The following is a 15276-nucleotide window of genomic DNA, read 5'->3' on the forward strand; positions in this document are numbered from 1 at the left end:
TCAAAAGACTAAAATGTTGAGTGTCAAAAGTTCTGAGGAGCTACCATCTTGGTTTGGGTTAGACAGAATTTAGGGAATAAGGAATAAAACAGGAAATTTCTAACTCAGTCTATGAATGATAAAGGAGTCTGTCCAGAGATACAATCATCCAAAAAAATAGTGCTGCACTCACAGGAAGGATGCGCTGAGAGCTCTCATCAATAGGCATGTCTTCCATCTTCTTCTATCTTCCTTATCACTAACAAGTGGCAGAAATCATTGTATTTGGTATTTACCTTTGGGGAAAAATATTTTTATGTCAAAAAAGCACCTGATGATTCTATCTTTCATACCTCTGAATGTAAAGACACAAAATAGGAAGGAAGGAAACTAGACTGTGTTCTTGCTGAGAAGAAAATGGGTGCACACAGAGACACTGACCAAGTTAACTTCTTCCTTCAGCAGGGTACAGAAGGACAGTTTTTCCCATCACCCTCCTGGTTCCCAAAATGTATTAGACGTCTTCCCAGATGTCTGTAATTTCTCCCCAACACCCAATTTCTGAGTTGCATTAGAGATGAAATGGAGCAGGGTTAGCACATTCTCACATTTTAGAATGATGAAATTGATTGCATTTCTTGTGAACACACACAAAAAAATTCAGGGTCAGAGTTAGAATACCATGTGAAATAGTATGATGGTTTTTCAATTGGACTCCTCTCTATCCCATAGTTCAGTGGAGGTACTCCAAAGGAGGTCAAAGGAAAAACACAATGGCCATTGCCCTTACTGTAGTCAGGACCGCTTTTAACCCACTTGTATGTGGGACATGCATGTATGTATGAATGTAGCTATGTGTATGCATGTGCATAGGTATTCCTCCTATGATTAATTTTTAAAAATGCATTCTTGCAAAAAATAATTTAAAATTCTGGAAAAGGTGAAATAGTAGGCCAAGAATCAAAAGATTCATTTCCTGCATGACCTCAGGCAGGTGACTTCATCTCTTTTTCCCTGATCAGCTAAACAAAAAGGGTAGCTTTTCTGATGTCCATGGCTCTCTCTAGCTCTGGAAGTTTATAATGAGAAAGGAAGCAGAGCAAGGGGGTCAAAGTCACAAGTGTAGAAACTCTCCTTAAAAATCAGAGAGGCTATGGACACCTTCAGAAAAGGTGAATTGCCTCTTCCTGTATTGTCTCCAATGTAATATATGACAAAATGCCTCCCGAAGCCACGTCTTGAGTCCCCAGATGCTTTCTGAGACAGCTTCTGGGCTAGAGAAAATAGCAGTTCAAACTCTGCATTAAAATTAATGGCTTTTTCCTTCCCTGGAGACTCTTTCCTTCCCCACCCCTCCCCACCCACGCCCACACTCCCTCACACACATGGTTCTCCCCAGCGTTAGTCTACTATGAGCAAGGAGATCCAGTGTCTTTCTGGATCATGTCAGAAGGTCTATACACTGAGATGTCAGAGACTTTTACAGCTCAGTCCCTGGAAAGGATCAGACTATCAGGAAACCATGAATGGGTCCAAAAATATTTTCAGCCAATTCATCCACATTTTTTGAAACCTCTTTCCCTTGAAATCTTCAAGCATTAGGTTTCAGTCTGGCGCTGTGTGAAGCTATGCTGGAAGCCAAGGTGACAGAGGTGAGTAAAGCATGGTCTCCACTCTGAGGAGCCCCTGGCCTATGGGTAGGCAGAGGCTATCCACTATAATATACAGTGCTGAGAACTGTGATAGAAGAGGACAGGAATGTCTTTGGCATCATTCTCAAGTTAGTGTCTTAGTTGTTGCTCAGTAAAGGTTTGTAGAATGAATAACTGAACCTATGGAAATGAAATCAATTGGTTTTCACTGGGTTGTGAGTAGGAGAGAAAGCAATTGGAGCTATATTACTAATGCACACTCTGATAAGGTATGAAATGCTTGAGAGTCTCACTGCTGTTCTTTTTAGGAACTTATTGATCTTTCCAGAATGGAGAAAATGTTCAAAGGGATAATCTCTGATTTTAAAATACAGACATAAACAAGTGAGGTTTTAGAAAGTCAGTTGGTTAGTTTCTACGTAGAAAGGAAAACAATGAAATGTTTAGTCACATGTCTAATTATTATCCCCCTTTTTTGATTGCCCACACCCTTGCCTCCCAGGAATATGCACCAAGACAATAAATAACTTATAATTTAATGCTCTAGACAATGAATTAAAAAGTGCCCAAACACTGGAACCTCAAAATAACAATTAACATATTTCAGCTTACTCCTACCTTCCTTTCCACTTATAATTAATGATGTTGGGGTAGGGTTGCCGGATAAAATACTGGACACACAGTTAAATTACAACTGAAGGCAAACAATGAATAATTTTTCAGTGTAAGTTTATCCTTAACATTGCTGGAACATACATAACTGGAATAGACACCAGTCAAATCTAGCCATCCTAGTTGAAAAGAACTATTAGGGCCAAGTAGAGAACTGTGTCCTTAATAAAAATTACCACCAAAAAAAAAAAAGTTGGCACTAATTCCAAGTTCATGTATTAACATTTTTGCCCAACTCCCTTATTTCCTTAGGTAGTCCTGACAACATGTACCTGCTTCTGGATATCCTTGGTGAAATCTTTGACCAAAATGAACAGAGCCCAGATGGGACATTCTAAAGGTGAAAATTCAATAGAGCTCAGCTACATAGGACAACTTGTTCTACCCAGCCCAAGGCCAGGCCGCTTATAGTCACTGTTGACCCCTTCATGGGTCTCTGCCCACATCCACCCTTCAACAACATGACCCTGCCTCCAAGTCACAGTCAGCTGGCCCTTTCTGTTGGGAATTTGTAAGCGGGACTGGGAGATTCTTGTTCAGTTCAGAAGAGTGTCTTCAATGGAGGAGATCCTGATTCAAAAGTTAATGGTGACTGCATTGTGGCATCCTCTGTCCAAGAAGAGAAAACTGGACTTCAGGGTAATAAGAAACAATCCCCAGGAGCAGACATTTGAAAAGGAAAAAACACAAGAGACTGAAAAGTTCATTCTAGTTCCTTGCTAGCACCCAGCTGCTTCTCTGCCTGTGTTTTCAATGAAAACAAGCAATATCTTTATAAAAAGTTACCCCATTTGTTTGATCTAATTCATGTCACCTTCTATTACTTACAGCAGCAATCTTCACTGTTACTACAAATAATTCATTTTTTAAATCTGTCTCTCTTCACAAGGGGTTTCAGGCACACATGCATAAAGGATGAGAGACTGACTTCTTTCTTAGAGTGCAGTCAAACCACCCATCCTTTCCGATTACTCCATCTATTCATTTTAAAATATATAACATATATTTTTAAATATATAACATTTAAAAATATACAAATTAAGTATCTGCTCTGTTTGGAGGTGTGTTTTGGATGCTAAGACATGAAGTCAGTAAGGTAAGCAAAGTCCTCCTAGAGCTGTTTGGGTATACACACACACACACACACACACACACACACACACACACACACACACGTGAGAGTAATCATAATGCTGTTGGGAAAATACAGAAGAAAGTTCAAATCCAAGATATATTTCAAAGGAAGAAACTGAACAAATTGTTGACCCATTAACATATGGAATGAAGAGGTGATTTTCATGTCCATTGTTTAGAATGATGGAAGTAACTCTTGACAAAAAAAAACACCTAAAAATCAAAAAGAATTCAAACTAATCTTTCTTTATGCTCCACCCACAGCTTGATTTTTTTTGCCCAATGCCCTTATTTCCTTATGATAGTCCTGCCAACATGTGCCCGCTTCTGGATATCTTTTTCTCCAAATCATCAGCCTTTCTCCTTCTTTCAACTCATCTATGTTCTTACAGGTAATTCAAAAACTACTCCCCAGATCCTCTGATCTGAAAATCACAGAAAATAAAAGATACAGATGAGAATGGTTGGAGTTGACTATTTTTCAAAAGAACAATATGTGGAAGTCATATTTAAAACAAAGTCTCTGTACAAACATTTCAAGGGAAAATTGGACCACATACAGACAAGAAAATACAAAATAGATTATTGATTAGTTAAAAACTTCTTGATCTCTCCAATAAACAAACAAATACAAATCAAATGAAAAACATTTTCACCTGTCAGATTGGCAAGGTTGCAAACATCCCTCATTAGTAATGTAGTATTGAAACAGTGTGGTAGATGGGAGTGAGGAGTCTTACTACTTCACAGAGAGCAGTTCAGTGATACATATCAAAACATTAAATACATCCACCCTATGACCCAGCAACTCCACTTCTCAGAAGTTTTCCTTAGGAAGTAAGAGGACAATGGCATATAGTTATAATTACAATATATTCACTAGAGATATGTTTAGAAGTAAAAAAAAGGAACTTTTCAACATAGCAATTAATATTAAGATTGATCAAATAAACAAGATATAGCACATAATAAATTATGATACAAATAGGAAAAATAGCAATATAAGTCTAAATTACATCCATTTGCATAGGAAAGACATCTTCTGTCTAACACATGAAATAAAAGTTACAAAATAGTATGGAAAAGTACATCCATTTTTCTTTTTTGGTATGTGCCCCCATTTTACCCATAGATATGCATGATTAGAAGAATTTTGGCAGTATATTCACTACAATACAACAGTGTTTAACTCTAGATAATTGGATTATGACTCATGTACTATCTTTTTTAAGATGTATCTTAATTTTTATTTTAAAAAATAAATTTTATCATAAAATAGACATTAAAAGTATTATTACATTAAAAAAAATCTCACTCAAGGCTCTTGGTTTAATCTCTGCTACCCATACACACACACACTCACACACACACACATATAACTTAATAACAATAAAATACCATAATTCTAATATAAGTTACTGGCCAAAGCTATTATTAAGCATTTCATAGAAGTTTATATACAAACATATGGGAAAATATTCAGCTTTACAAGTATCAAAGACATGAAAGTTAAAATATTCATATTTTTCAATGTAGTGAAGATATTTCTTTTTAACCTAGAATACCCTGTACAAGTAAAGGGTAGCTAAATGTGATCAAACATAGTTAATAGACATGTTAATAATAAACATCATATACTTTGATGCAAACAAATCTAAATACAGGTACACTGATAAAATTTACATTTATCACAAATTTTTAAAAAATTTAAACAAATATCTGTCCATCAGGAAATGATTTACTATATCTTTACAATATCATGATACAGTTGATATTGCATTTATAAAGACCTTATATTGCAAAGCACTTTTTAAAAAATATGTAAAGCTGAATATATCTATATATACATTTTACATATACAAGTTATATATGTATATGTAAAAGCTAATTTAAAAAATAAATTTTAAAAAGAAAAACTATAACAGATTCTTCAGAATACCTAGGAGTACTAGGACTAAGTAAATTTTACCTCCTATACTTTTCTATATTTTCTAAATGTTACACTGTGAATACAAATTATTTTTATGATTGAATTTTTCCACCAATTTTCTCCTAACGTTTGGTAGATTTTCTACTCCATGAAGCTATTTAAATACTGAGTTTGCTATGTATAGTCTTGCTGAATAGTTCATTTGGGTTCATACCAATCTCCTGTAGTTCCCCTGTGCCCAGGATATCAAGGTCAAACACCATGTTGGTGTGACTTTCAAGGACCCAGGAAGCTCCCCCAACCTCCTGATCCAGTCTCATCTCTGATTCCTCTCCTAAATGATATCTACTCCAAGCCACTGATTCATTGCTAGCTTCAAACTTTGGTACAAGCTGTCATCCCACCTAGTGACCTCTTGCTGCAAGCTTTGCCTTCCTAAGGTAGAACTCCTTAAAAGACTCAAAGAATTTCCACTCCTCCAAAAAGCTTCCTGTGGTTACTCTGGCTGTCCTGACCCCATCCTTCACCAACTGGGTCTATACCCTTAACCACTCACTTTGACCCTTATCCTACGCTATCCTCCCTAAGTAGCTGGGACAGCGATTTTCAGGTGGATTGTGTATTGGCAAAACAAAACTCGGCACACTGACATCCACTGAAAAATTCTTCCAAAATTTAATATGAAACAGAAGCCATGACAAAATGACTGTGCCGAGTGATAGACAAGATATCAAATCCCATATGTGGCCCAAATTTCCTAGGGGGTGGCATTTAACTGACGATGACTCTCTCCACCAAAGGTAAGCTCTTCCCTGACCTGAGAGGTAATTTTAGCTACAGTAGAGACTTTTCATACAAGAGCCCCACATCACCATTCAGAAAGAATATATCTATACCTCTAATGGTCCAGGTGAGGGGATATTTCTAGACTTAGATTCTCCTCATCCTTGAAATAATTGTGGCATCAGTGATATCGTGTTTTCTCCTAGGAGGGAGGGAAGTAGAGTCCATGCCCAGGAATTTCTGAGAAGCAAGGCTCTTACCTGCACCCTAAGTAGCCAGACCTCTCCCTTGGCTGCTGCGTCGTTTACAAGCATAGAAATTCACCCCCAGATGAGACTATAAAGGTGAGGGAATGGGACCTAATACTCATCACTTACCATCATCATCAGGATTGCCAGCTCATCATCGTATACAGGATTACCAGTTCTGAGTACCTGAAGTTAGCCAGAAACATGACCTGTGTTATCCCGTTCTCCTGACAATGCTGAGAAGAAGAGGTCATCTCCACTTTTCTTAAACAGGGGCACAGGGTCTCAAGGTTGGTACCTTATCAAAGGTTGTAGACCTCAAAAGTAATCAAACAAGATATATAACCTGTGTGATCTTTCCACTGCCCCAGGGGCCATTCTGTAAATCCTTCACACCCACTCTAATGTATTAATGACCACCCATTCAAAACACCCTTCTTGGTGTCTAACCTACTTCCTGCAAGCTGCAGCTTTAAGCCCTTTCCTCCTGTTCCCTTCTTGGAAGAATTGGTCCCCAGGCTCTGAAACAATAGTTCTTCTGCCAGAATTGTTAAATCACCCTTTGGCCATCTTTCAGGATGAATCATCCCAGATCTTCACAGGCCTGATTTTTGGAACATTATTCACTTCCATTCTGTTCTCCCAAACGCTCTTCTCCTCTGCAGCTTTCTGACATGCATCTCTCCATTTTGAAAAGTAGTTAAGAATTTCCAAGGCTGTTTAAGGTTTGGGGGGTTTTATTCTCTTTGAGAAGGTTAGGGAAGGTTTAATGGTTGGGGGCGGGGAAACTTTCCATCTGTTCAAGTATAATGCCTCATTTCTGAGGGAAGAGAGATTAGAAGAAAGCTCAGAGGGCAAGGGCCAGAGAAACAACTTAGAGAATAAAAATAGATGAGCTCCAATGAAGATGAATCAGAAACGTGGGATTAAGTTCCCCGAGGCTTTCAATCTTACCAAGAAATGTGCTGGATAAACTAGATTTGGATCTGATTTATTAAATGCAAAATGATTTTTTTTTCTTTTAAAAAATGGGTAAGATGCTGAGCATTTTCCCAGCCCTCTTGCTAATGCAATTAAGTACCATCAAAGATCTGAGCAGGTCAAAGTGGGGTGCCTGTCTGAGTACCCCGAGGGCTAGTACTTTCTGACCAGGAAGTCTCCAGCTGGGTATAGAAGTAAGAACACCAGCCTGGCGCTCGCTCGCTCTCTCTCTCTCTCTCTCTCTCTCTCTCTCTCTCTCTCTCTCTCTCTCTCTCCTTCCCAGCTACCCTGAGGAGAGCAGCTTTCCAACACAGAGCCTTCCATGAATCCAGAACAATGGTGCTGGCTGAACATGGACTGACATATCTGAAACTATGACCCCCAAATAAACTTCTCCTTTAAAAATAATTTTAACACTACCAGCCTGAAAATTAAGAGACCTAGATACCAGCCCTGGCTCTTACTGGCTGGCTTAGTAAATCCTTTTACTTTCCTGGAGCTCAATTTCTCCAAATTTTATTTTTATTTTTATTGTTTTTGCAGTGCTGGGGAATCAAACCCAGCTCCTTGCAGAAGATCTAGGCAAGTGTTCTACCACTGAGCTATATCCCCAGTCCAGTTGCCTCAAACTTAAACCAAAAGGTTTCAGACTGCATGATCTCAAATATGACTCCTTGCTAGGTCACATAATTTCATATTTCTCCAATGAATATCAGTTTCCAGAATGTCATCCACGAAACACTGATCCTACAAGATGCTTGGTGAAAAGCTAGGTCTTAATTTGTGAGGTGCCACATGTGTGAATCCTCCCCTTGAGATTTATAGTGAACATTCATATATTAAAGACTATAAGAAGACCTGCCAAAAAAAAAAGGAAGACAACAACTTACCTCAATTAAACCCAACATTCCCTTAATTTCATTCCATAGAATTATTTTATTTTGATGATGATTAATATTGTTACCCTATGGAAAGTATTTTCATAAACATAGATGGTAGAGCCTATATCTCCTTTCTTCTTACCTCTGGGGTTCTATCATCCATTGTTCCTCCCTCCCTATCATGTCAGATCTTGGAGAGACTCCCCCAGAGCTAGGGACTGAGCACTCAGTGTGCTTAAAGGAATAAGTAGGATCAGTACTTGTTTTTGTAGGATCCATGTTTGGTGGATGACATTCTGGAAACTGATATTCATTGGAGAAATATGAAATTATGCTACCTAGAAAGGAGTCATATTTGAGATAATACAGTCTAAAACCCTTTGACTTAAATTTGGAACCATGGGGCTGGGGATCTAACTCAGTGGTAGAACACTTGTTCCTTTAAGCACTGTATTGCAGGCTGATCCATGATGTTCATGTTTGCAAACAGAACCAAGAATAAAATGGAAGGGTCGATTAGCTAGGTATTTAATGGTGTTTTGTCCTTAGTGCTGAAGGTAGGATATAGGTGTGTCCTCTCTCTGAACATCACCAGTAGAGGACCTCACCTCACTCTCCCCGTTAGACCTTTGGATATTTCTGAACAAAGAGAAGGAGCAGCAAGACCATCAGCAAAATAACTCTTCCCTTGACTTCTGTTTTGGAAAAAAGTCTAACCTCATTAAGAGGCTGTCATAGTCTACTAAGCTGCCATAGCAAACCACCCTAGCCTGGGTAGCCTAAACAACAGAACATTATTTTCTCCGTTCTGAAGGCTGTAAGTCCAAGGTGAAGTGCCACCACAGCTTGTTTCTGCTGAGGCTTCTCTTCGTAACTCACAGATGAGTACCTTCTCAGCATGTCCTCATATGGCCTTTCCTCTGTGAAGAGAAAAAGAGAACCTTGCTTTTTCTTCCTCTAGTTATAAGCACACTAATTCTATCAGATTAGAGTTCCATCTTTACAACCCCACTTAACCCTAATTACCTCCTCAACAGCCATATTTTCACCTATCATCAATTTGGGAGGTTAAAGCTTCAATGTTCAAATTGGGGAGAAGGATAAAGTTTAGTTCATGACAGGGAGAATCCTCTAGATTATTATAAAGAGGTAATAAGAGAGCTGGTTTTGTGAGTTTAAGAAATAAAAAGACTCAGAGGAAGAAGCAATATTCTAGGCATGAATGGAGGAAGAGTGGTCTAGGGGAACCTGCTGACCCTGGGAAGTGACAGGACAATAAAGGGGTTTGGCTCATGGCATACCTTGGAAGGATGTGCCCTGGCACCATTCACGATTGCCTGGGCCAGCTTGGCACAGAGGGTACAGAGTTACCTGCCTTCAAGTTCATGCAGACTCCAGTGAGGGGTTATCAGCAGTGACTTGTGTGAACACAAAATCGGAGCTGTTCACCAAGAACACAAGACTTCAGGACATTTCCATATATACTGGGACAAGAAAGAACCTCAGGGATGATAGAAATTGATTTCTCTACCACCCAAAACAATAAAACCTTGCAGCAGATTAAATTAGCTTTACAATATAAAATATATGTGATATATTGTTTTGAAGGAAATTTCGTGTGTGTGTGTGTGTGTGTGTGTGTATTTCACTGATATAACCAGTCTTGGACAAAATCCATGCTGAGCAAGCAAGTGGACAAGGCCACTAAGACCTGGCCAGGTATATTAGTTCCCTGAGGCTACAAATTTCCACAAACTTGGTGGCTGGAAAAAAACCTGAAATTTATTGTCTCACAGATCTGTAGACCAGAAGTCCAAAAGTAAGGCATCATCAGGGTTCCACTACCCACAGAAGCTCTAGGGAAGAGTCTGCTCTTTGCCTCCCCAGGTTCTGATGACCACTGACATTCCTTGGCTCGTGGCTGCTCAGTCTCATCACAGTCTCCATGTTCATGTGGCCTTCTTCCCTTCTGTGTGTCAAGCCTCACAACCTCTTCTGCCTCTCTCATAAGGAATGTGTGATTGCATATAGAGTCTCTCCAGATAACCCAAGATAAATTTCTCCTTGAAAGATCTTTTATCAGTCGTTTACAGAATAAGTCCACATGTTCCAAGGGTTTAACATGAATGTCTTCTGAGGGGTTATTTGCAGCCTCTACAAGAGTGTGGGAGCCATAAGTAGCTTGGGCAAATGTAAAACAATCCACCACTAGAAAGCCCACCCACAAAGCTCCTGAGACAAGGCCTCATATACTTGTTGAATGAAGCCTTTGTGGAATAAAGGCTGCCCTAGTCCATTTTTCACTGTTGTGACTAAAAGATCTCACAACAAAAATTTTAGGGGAGGAAAAGTTTATTTGGGGGCTCATGGTCTCAGAGGTCTCAGTCCATAGAAGGCTGGCTCTATTCCTCAAGGTTCAAGGTGAGGCAGAACATCATGGCAGAAGACTGTGGCAGAGGGAAATGGTTCACATGATGATCAGGAAGCAGAGAGAGAGACCCCCTCTCACTAGATACAAAATATATACCCCAAAGTCATGTCCCCAGGGACCACCTCCTCTGTCCACTCCCTGCCCACTTCAGTTACCACTCAGTTAATCCCATCAGAGGATTAATTCACTAGATGGATTAAGATGCTCATAACCCAATCATTTCTTCTCTAATCCTTCTTGCATTGTCTCACGCATGAGCTTTTGGGGGACACCTCATATCCAAACCATAACAAAGGCCATGGACTGAGCTAACCCTTGAGAAGACTTAACCCAGTAGACCCTAATTTTTTATTATTTTTGACTAGACAAATTTACACAGAAACACAAAATGGGGTGAAGGGACAAACATGGACAGAAAGGCATCAGCCAAAATTCCCAGGTTTAAAACTGCCAAGTGGGGAGAGTAAAAGAAAATGTCATTTACTTTCATGATCATTTCACAAGAGAAAGAACATTTTAACACCAAAAAGGAAGGTTATTCTTTCAAAATAAAGGACATTCCTTAAAATTAAATTAAAAAAAAAAACTAGCCTCATTAAAAATTCATTCCACAGTCCTTTTTCTTTTTTCCTCCCTCAGTTTGCCACAAATGAAAATTGCATCATTGACCTTATACCAGCTTGCAGATGGGCATCTGGAAGAAATTGAAGAGAAAAAATGTTGGAAGGGAAAAACCACTTGATTCTAGGACTGAGGGAATGAGCATCCATTGAGAGCCTCCCTCTCCCTACACACCCAAACTAGACATCAGAACTCCAAGGTGTTGACCCATAGCCTCTTTCCTGTCCAGAATGCAGCCTGGTGCTAAGTAACTGTGGAATTTCACTGTTGCATTTAGCAAACTTTCAGGACACCTTGCAAAAAAGAAGGCCATTTGTGCCCCAAAAGCCAAGACTGGTAAAGCCCCTGGAGCTAGATGAAGTCCCCTCTTACCCACGAAAAGAACTTAGGACTTTAGATATGGCTGAGTGACTTGGGATTTGCACAGTAGTGTAAAGGTCAGAAAAAGACCAAATGCCTTAAACATAAACCAGATACTTTGACCCAGTAAAGGTCGATTCTAGAAATCCTAAGAAAGCATCAGCCATCCATTCACATTTTAGGTATAAGAATACTTATTACAGTTATATTAAATAGCAAAGCATTAGAAAATGGGAAATATCAATATATTGCAATCTCTTGGAACTCGTAAAGGTCACCCTGCAAAAGAATTCTTAATGACATTTTTAAAAAGTCACTGTCTAATGTCCACTGTATAATAAGAAGTTGAGATAATAGCTGGTGTTGGCTGTCTCTATGAAGAAGAAGCAGGGAGGCCAGGGGTTGTTGTATTTTGTTCTTCCTCCTTTTTTTTCTCTCTCGACAAGTAAATGCTCACTGGCCTCAGGGGCGAGATGTGTTGCAGGGCAACCTCCCTTCTGTTTTGCTTTTTTTAAAATATTTTTAAGATGTTGATGAACCTTTTTCTTTTATTCATTTATTTATATGTGGTGCTGAGAATCTAACCCGGTGCCTCACACATGCCAGGCAAGCACTCTGCCAGGGAACCACAACCCCAAGCCCCCTTCTGGGTTTTTGTTCCAAATTCTAAACTCATAGGGGCAATTTGAGGGGAAAGGGGAAAGCTGTTGATAGGGAGAGACAGAGAGAGAGAATAGGGACAGAAGAAAGATTTGCAGGAACTGTCCCCTTGGCCCTTCCCATCTTTCCACTCCATATTCATCTGTGCCACAGGCAGATGGTGGTCCTCAGGGAAATGGCAGCAGCAAGTCCCAGGACACTCCAATCTAAATCCCAGCCCCCTCTTCCCATCCTGACAAACACCCTCTTGCCAAGCCCAGCACAGAAACTGCAGCGTGCCCAAGAACAAGGGACCTGGTGCTCAAAAGCAGGAAACCCAAAGCAGGAAACCCACATCGTGACACACACAAAGGATAAGATTTTCACTATTTCTAGTCCAGTTCTCGACAGAGTGGACACAGAGCCAATGGTGAAGCAGGGTAGGTACACAGAGCCAGGTAATATTTGATATAATGACCTAATCTTTCTTTAAATGCCTATATTTGTGGCATAAAACTCATACTTACTATAGGTGCAAAGTGGAAAAAAAATAGGTTAGAAAATGTTGTTGTCTGTAGCCTCCCAATTTTGTATTTTAAAAAAATAGATGTGTGAATGGATATAGATAAAGACACACACATACACACACACACACACACACACACACACACACAGTAAGATGTATTGAGTGTTTCACAAGGTGCCAAACAATATCTAGCCCCCTGAGAGATGCAATGTCTTTATCTTTATTTTGTAGATCAGCAAACTTGGCCAAGTGTGATGGCTTCCTCCACTAAAAAAACCCACCACCAAGGAAACCAAGCAGTGTACTCAAGATGGTGCCACTCACAGGTATTGGAATGAGGTGTTCAACCAGGACTTCCTGCTCTAGGATGCCCCACCTTCTACTACCCCCACTGACTGTCTCACCCAAGGGAGTACCCCTCTGTAGAGTAAACATCTGAAATCATGAAGCTGACGTTGGTGGTAAAATTACAAGTAGTATTCATTTTTCTCTGTGTTCTAGTCCCTATTTTCCCATTATTTGTGAAAGCAATGAACATGCATTACTTTCACAATTAGAAAAAAAGTCGATTGTCTTTAGAACAACATAAAGACATTTGTGTTTCTTGAGATGCTTTCAAAGTTCAGAAAAGGGGGGAGTAAGGTCCTTCTGCAGCCATCCCAACCCCAGCTGGTTGAGGACCCACTGGCTGGTTAGGCTCCACCCCCTTGGGGCCAGGGCAGCTCCTCTGTCATTCCCAAGTGAGGGAACCACATAGAATAAAGCTGAGCAAAAAATTTTCTCTCTAAAAGGAGGCCCCAAAAAGAGTTCCCTGTGGGTGCTCTGTCTCCCCCACACACCCAAGCTCAGGATCTGCTCTCGCTCTCTCTCTCTCTCTCTCTCTCTCTCTCTCTCTCTCTCTCTCTCTGTATGGGTAGGCTCCTGGGGGCTGTCAGGCTGTAGAAGGGTGGATTGTACCAGAATCTCCCTCCAAGACCTAAGGCTAAGAGGCAGCCCACCCTGGCCGAGATATCGGGTCTCCAGTCAAGGAGACAGATGCATTCCCAGACCAGAGCTGGGGAAAGATGCTCAGACTGATGAGTAAGGACAGTCTGCCCAGGGCTCCTATGAGTGGATTGGACAGAAATTTCCCAGATGATCACAAGTGTGGTCAGTGCCTAGCAACTTCCCATCCCTTGGGATCTAGGTCAGCCTCAGGACAAAGAAGCATTGGAAAGCGTAGTGACCCCATCCCATGTGGCCTTCAAGGGTTCTCCCCACTGGCACAGTGACCCAGAAGCCTCTTCTCTATCCTAGCTGGAATATCTTTCCAACTTGTCTGGAAAGTTTTTCCTCTCCTCTTCCCAAGGTGGAGTCTGCCTGGAATACTACATTCCTGGAGTTCCAAGAGCCTAGGATGCCTTTTCCTGCCTCAGGAACTTTGCAATAGCTACACCCTCTGTCTGTAACACTGTTCATAGGACAAGTTGGGCCTTCTGGTCTCAGCTTAGGGCTATGTCTTCCACAGCCTCCTGACCACCCTCAGTAGGGACCAAATCACTAATATCCCAGACCAAAGGTCAGAAATCCAAAAGGTGATACAGGCCCAGTGTTGGTTGATGATGGTCATTGGCACTGGGCTTCTGGGCTTGGATGATGATAGGGAAGCAAAGGGGAATATATCAGACCAGAGAGTGGGTGTCCCGTCCAAAGTGGGCAGCCATGCTGCAGTCCTAACTGGGTATTGCCTTGCAGTAATATAAGCTGTTAGCTGAACCGTTAGTTTTCCAAGACAAGTCAGAAACCTGGATTTCCCTGAGAACCCTCTAGGTTATTTATATCCATATCCACATGCTTCCATAGGCAGCTACAAAGACTGTTCCCCTGAGTCCCTATAGCTAAGCTCCACTCTCCTCAGCCTGAGCTTGCCCCCTGGGCTCACATCCTTTGCCCCATGCCTTTAACCAGGCTTCACCTTCTCTCATGTCTGTCCTTACCCCAGGATGTGCCTGGTGTCCTGCCTCTGTTCTTGTTAATCTTGCTGCCCATAGGGCAAAAACGATGCCCACCTATAACCTGGCAGACAGAAGGAAAGAGGCTGGGGCTCAAGAGGGTTTTTCAAAGGCTGCCAATCCCATGTGAGGTGCCCAGCAGCCTCCATTGCCAAATCACCAGGGAACACAGACAAATGCCACCCCCGCCCCTCGAGTTGGTGAGCTATTTCCCACCACATCCTGTCCTCCCACCCACAATCTGCAAGCCAGCATGTGTGCCTCCATTTCACTAATTGCAGGATGACTGATGGGGTTGGAGCAGTGTTCTGGTTCCTGGGTACCAGCAATCAGAAGGCAGCCCCAAGCCTCAGACCCAAATGGGAGCTGATGCCTCCCTAGTTCCATAAGCCCTGGGCCCTTTAGCCTGGGTTAGATACTGATTCTAGCATGTTTCCCACCTCTGGAG

At 41.0% G+C, this 15276-nt stretch overlaps 1 long non-coding RNA gene across 1 annotated transcript in view; it reads right to left on the bottom strand.

Moving 5' to 3' along the window:
• Window positions 1-15276, bottom strand: part of LOC120885496 (uncharacterized) — a 55769-nt gene that overhangs the window by 27365 nt on the left and 13128 nt on the right. Inside the window, exons 2-5 of the long non-coding RNA XR_013439538.1 lie at window positions 9150-9180; window positions 6528-6715; window positions 4094-4266; window positions 173-275 (exon numbers count right to left, since the gene is read on the bottom strand). This is a non-coding gene — a long non-coding RNA (uncharacterized LOC120885496). The remainder of the gene's footprint in view (window positions 1-172; window positions 276-4093; window positions 4267-6527; window positions 6716-9149; window positions 9181-15276) is intronic.

The sequence above is a fragment of the Ictidomys tridecemlineatus genome, chromosome 1, assembly GCF_052094955.1.
Source record: "Ictidomys tridecemlineatus isolate mIctTri1 chromosome 1, mIctTri1.hap1, whole genome shotgun sequence".
Lineage (NCBI taxonomy): Eukaryota > Metazoa > Chordata > Mammalia > Rodentia > Sciuridae > Ictidomys > Ictidomys tridecemlineatus.